The sequence below is a fragment of the Bidens hawaiensis genome, unplaced genomic scaffold (assembly GCF_021521415.1).
Source record: "Bidens hawaiensis isolate Kalapana, Puna unplaced genomic scaffold, B.hawaiensis_p1.1 tig00001685_1, whole genome shotgun sequence".
Lineage (NCBI taxonomy): Eukaryota > Viridiplantae > Streptophyta > Magnoliopsida > Asterales > Asteraceae > Bidens > Bidens hawaiensis.
Window position 1 is genome coordinate 1723650 of NW_027491095.1, and position 6000 is coordinate 1729649.

Sequence of the window (6000 nt, forward strand, 5' to 3'; positions counted from 1 at the left end):
CGAGACTTTGAACCTTCAAATAAAAAGTTAACGTTTCAAAGGATATGATGTGATGGTAAGATGTCTTCCTTCTATTTTAGAGGTCGAATGTTTAAACTTACAAGGTGCGCATATAGGATTGTTTATTAGAATATTTAGAAATAATCAGTTTGCTGTTAAAAAATAAAATGAAAAGTTAAATACTTAAAATCTTTAATCATATCATAGATGTAAATTAACTTTATAAAAAATCAAATGAGAATAGAGATTTCGTAACAAATGCATTTAGAACTCTGGTCCCTTGCATTCCTTGTTTGTAAATGTGTTATCCTATCTAATGACAAATACATATGCTATATTGAAAGTTGAAAGTGATGTGTTAAAGACACCCAATTAAGCACATTACGGGATGTGATATGTTATATGTATATGTAAGTGCACATAGTATCTTGTTGCCACATTAGAGAATATGCATGTGTGTTTGTTTTTTAGGTCTTGAAAGTTAGTTAAAGATAAAGGATGTCCAAAAAGCTTATAAGAGAACTTATTTAAAATCTATTTGATAGGTGATTGATTATGGTTATGGAGTAAATTATATTCTATTTGATATGTGACTGATTATGGGTTTATGGAGTAAGTAATATTAAAAGTGAGTAGCATTACGTGTAGAGATTTTAAAAATATATTTAATAAACATTTGATATCATTAGACTATAAACCTGCATCTCAGTAAAATCCTTATCGTGTTATAATCTTAGGTTAAGTATACTGTTTAATTTATGGGGTGTCAAACCCTCAGCCATGTTAGCAACTTATATACTCATTATGCGACAACTAAAGAAGGACATCAAAGCCATTTTCGCCAAGAGTTCAACCTAAAATGGAGGAGTGAGATGTCGGTTCCATGAACAATCAACCGATCACTCTTTTTTTCTTCTTCTTAATTTGTTTCTTTAGTTTAATTGTCGATTAAAATCACTACACTAAAGTTAAAAAGGCGAGTTTTAGCTAATAGTTAATTTTTTTATTATAAAATAACATCATCAGTATTATAGTAATCACTAGCCAGATAGTAAGACAGAAACTAATAATTATTTGAGATTAATCGATAATTAATCTACACCTAGTCAGAATTTGTACATACATAAACAGTACACCAAAAGTTTTGGGTAGTTTAGTTTACAATCATCATCATCATATGTGACGAAGAAAACACAAGTCACAGATTGTCATCCACATTAACTAACCATCGTCTTCTTTTCAACCTTCTTTATTCCCATCCCGCCATTAAAAATTCTCCTCACATTCTTAATTCTCTTTACAATTACAATACAATCATCCACAAAACTTATCATCATCAAACAATGCCTACAAATTCCATAAACACTCTCTTTGTCTCTCTAACTCTGTTACTCTCACTCATCTTTAACCTCTCAACTGCTTTCACACCACAAGACAACTTCCTAATCAACTGCGGCTCAAACACCAACACCATTTTCGCCGGCAGAGAGTTTTTATCCGATTCCATTCAACCCGGGTCGGGTTTCCTCTCCGCCCACAAATCACTCACCCTCTCTAACCCAAACCCGAACCCGAACTCGTTCCACATTTACACCACAGCTAGACTTTTCACTACCCTATCCACTTACCGTTTCAATATTCATACAATCGGAACCCATTTGGTACGTCTACATTTTTCACCTTTTAGTTACTTGAATTTCAATCTCAGCACTTCCAATTTCAGTGTTTCGGTCAACGGGGTTTCAATTTTGACCAATTTCCGAGCTGACGTCACTACCGTTAAAGAATTCATTCTCATGATAGATAAAAGTAAAACCCACTTCGATTTAACCTTTAACCCGTTAAATAATAATGGGTTTTCGTTTGTTAATGCAATTGAAGTGTTCTCAGCTCCAATTGATCTTATTGTTGACGGTGGTGCAAAGCTAGTTACCGTTGACGGAATTCAAGAATTTGGTAATCTGACGTCACAGATTTTGGAAACTGTTTATAGAATTAATGTTGGAGGTGTTAATATAACACCTTTTAATGATACCCTTTGGAGGAATTGGGTTCCTGATGAAGAGTTTTTGAAAATAAAATCGTCTGCAAAAATTGTCTCCACCATACAAACCCCTAATTATCAAAAGGGTGGTGCTTCGAAAGAAGTGGCTCCGGATAATGTTTATATGACAGCTCAAGAAATGAATAGAGGGAATTTGACTATAAATTCCGTGTTTAATCTGACTTGGGGGTTTCCGGTTGATTCGGGTCGTGGTGTTCGGTATTTTGTCCGGTTGCATTTTTGTGATATTGTTAGTCTGTCACTGAATCAGTTGTATTTCAATGTTTTTATTAATCGGTTGTTGGCGTACAAGGATCTTGATCTTTCGTTGCTGTCGTTTCATGTGTTGGCGTCTCCGTTTTATGCGGATTTCGTTGTTGATTCGGATGGTTCCTGGGTTTTGGAGGTGAGCGTTGGCCCGTCGGATTTGAGTACTAGTTTGAGAAAGAATGCGATATTAAACGGTGTGGAGATTATGAAGATTGTGAAGCCTGTGAGTATGGAATCTTTACCCGAAAAGAAGAACATTTGGGTTTTGATTTGTTTGATTGTTGGAGGGTTAGTTGTTATTTGTTGCTTGGTATCAACAATCTTGATTGTTTTGAAATTGAGGAAGAAAACTCGTCAGAAAACGAGACGGGCCGAGAGCAACGGGTGGACTCCGTTACGGGCTCTAAGTTCGCATAGTAAATATTCGGAAGGAACGAATAATACTAACACGTTAAAGATCCCTTTTGTCGATATACAATCCGCAACTAATAACTTTGATAAAAGTTTGATAATCGGGTCGGGAGGATTCGGTGTAGTTTACAAAGGCGTTCTTCGTGACAACTTAAAAGTTGCGGTGAAGCGGGGGGTGTCGGGTTCTAGACAAGGGCTCCCAGAATTCCAAAGGGAAATTACGGTTTTGTCCAAAATCCGACACCGACATCTTGTTTCTTTGGTTGGTTATTGTGAAGAGCAGTCTGAAATAATAATTGTGTATGAATATATGGGAAAGGGCCCGTTAAAGAAACACTTATATGGGTCGAATTTACCGCCATTGTCGTGGAAACAACGGCTCGAGATTTGCATTGGGGCAGCCCGTGGTCTTCATTATCTTCATACAGGCTCGGCGCAAGGTATAATTCATAGAGATGTGAAGTCTACTAATTTATTACTTGACGATAATTACCTCGTGAAAGTGGCGGATTTTGGGCTATCGAGGTCAGGCCCGTGTACGAGTGAGACTCATGTTAGCACGGGTGTGAAGGGTAGTTTCGGGTATTTAGATCCCGAGTACTTTCGAAGACAACAACTTACTGATAAATCGGATGTTTACTCTTTTGGGGTCGTGCTTTTTGAAGTGCTTTGTGCTCGACCCGTTGTTGACCCGTTACTGGGTCGTGAAGAGATCAATTTGGGCGAGTGGGCGGTACGGTGGCAGAAGAAAGGGTTGCTTAAACGGATCGTGGACCCACGTATTGCTGACCAGATAAAACCGGAGTCTTTGAAAACATATGGGAACACGGCAGAGAAATGTTTGGCGGACTATGGTGTCGATAGACCGACCATGGGTGATGTATTGTGGAACTTGGAACACGCGCTTCAGCTTCAAGAAGCCGGAAGCGTGAATGCAACAAGCAACGATCAAACCAGTGCACCGAATATTGCGGATGGTGTTGGCTCGAGCAATATATGTTGATGCAAGGTTGTCACCTAAGATACTTGAACCGTAATGTTAGGCCTAATGATGGTTACCTTACACGTTTTGATTTGGTAATGAAATTGTTGATTACAACAGAGTGTCTAAACTTATTATAACGGTGTGTCTAACTTATTTTAAAACAACACGTGACATTGCTAGTTCACGTCTTACTTTTGCTGGTGCGATGAATTTCGGATAACAAAGTATACTTTTCTATCCTAAACATGTTTATTAGATAAATGTTCGTGGCAGAATAAAAATATTAATAAGTATTTATTTTGATGGTATTTTTTATCATGTTTAATAGATGGAAAAAAGTTGTTGTCATAATGGCGTTTAGCTGTCATTGTGGGCATTCAAGCTAAGATACCACTCACGGGTTTTAGTGTATACTCAAGAAGTCAACATCATTTACATAACGGGGTGACATGTAGGACTCGTCTAGGGATAATTTATGTCTTATAATATCTTGTTTATAAAATAAAAAGTAAAAAATATTTGTTAAATTGGTGATTTTTCTTTCATTTTCATAACACTTGTAGACAAGAGAGTTGGAATTTGAGGACGAAACTTTTATATTATATTTAATGAAATGAGTATATATTAAAATTTTGAATTATTTGAATGAATATAGGCATAAAAGAAAAAACTAACACTTTTTATACTTAAGAAACCACATTTGTTTCGCGTGGTGTGTATTATTTTAATAATGTTTATACCTATAGTTCATGTGCTATATCTATTTTACGGGTTTGGTAACTTTGGTAATGGTCCCCTTTGTTTTGCTAAAGCATAATCATGATGTATTGTTTTGTATAATATAAGTAGCATTCTGTTTATATAAATAATAATAGGGTTGGTCATAACTACGAATTCAATCAAATTAGGTGTATGAAGCTTGGGATATTTTTTTTAGTTTTGCAAGTAAGTTTTATTTTAACTTTGAACTTGGCTTGAAGTAAGTTTGAACAAGGAGGATGTCCCTTCGAGTAAAGGAGGAGCTGACATAGAATAATGAGGAGAATATTATGTTATTGACAAGTTAAACAAGGAAAAAGAAAGAAGTTTATATTCCAGAGAGGGGAAGTGATAATGGTAAGAGGAAGAGAGGTTTGCCTCTTGTAAATGAGATGATTTGAAGCGAAGGGGTGGTCCACTATTTATAGAAGGGAAAACATCAACCCTTAATAGGTATGATGAAAATCGGCCAGTTCGACTGAACGGGCCAACAATTTGTTTTATCGACAATAGGTTATATAAGATTCGGCTTCCTGATTTAGGGGATGATGAATCAACCCGTACATTATGTCAGGTTGGGTGTCCCGTCCTAGAAGGCCCTCTAAACGTTTTGAAGTTAGGATGAGTTGCTTATGAGATCCTTCTAAACATTTTGACTTTAGGTCAAGTTAAACAATATGACTTTGGAGGCACTTCCGGACATATTGAACGCCCTAATATTAGGCCATACTAAACATCAAGACACTAGGCAGCCCTTTCTGAACATGTTGTACACCCTAACGTCAGCCTATACTAACATCAAGACAATAAGAGACCTTTATGAACTCGAGGTCCAATTAGGCTGTTTTAAGTAAATGTATTTGTTTATCTTTGATAATAAACCTACCCACGACATTAAGACCCTTCGCTATGGGTGTGGAAGGGGGGCGGCGAAGGAGGCACGTATGGCGCGGAACATCGCCGAGGGGTGAGGTCCAGGGGCGCCCGACTTCACAGCGACCGACGCCTTTATACCAAATTTGTGGGCCCTCCTCATTTTTCTCTCTCTTCCTCTCATACACACATATATATACACACACACACACGCACACTTTAAATCTTAATAAGGTGTTATGGAGAAGAGCTTCGAAGACGCGATTTCTTTATGACGATGACATGACACTGTAAATGGGGCATCGATGCCCCCTATCATAGAGAACAACCTAATGGCTTGGTTTATTATAAAACAATAAATAGATTAGCACATAATTATTATTGTTTTCGTGTAAGGCAGACGCACGTTAAGGGTTGTTTGTTAAGATCACACGAAAAGAGGTTGAAATAAAAATATATATAAAAAAAAGAGCATGGGAAATGAATAAACAAGTAGAAAGAAAGTTAGGAAACCGAGAGAGAGAAATGGAGCAACCCATCGACTTGTACAAATGAAATAATTGAGGAAATAGAGCTACTGGTCGTGAATTTTGTGATGAATTGTAATTTGATCTGAATCTTCTTTTGGTTGTGGAATTGAAAGAGGAAGAGATAAGAG

The 6000-nt window shown here is 36.9% G+C and overlaps 1 pseudogene; it reads left to right on the forward strand.

The window, feature by feature from the left end:
* Positions 1-1237: 1237 nt before the first annotated feature.
* LOC143592970 (putative receptor-like protein kinase At5g24010 pseudogene) lies at positions 1238-3859 on the forward strand (annotated as a pseudogene).
* Positions 3860-6000: the final 2141 nt, after the last annotated feature.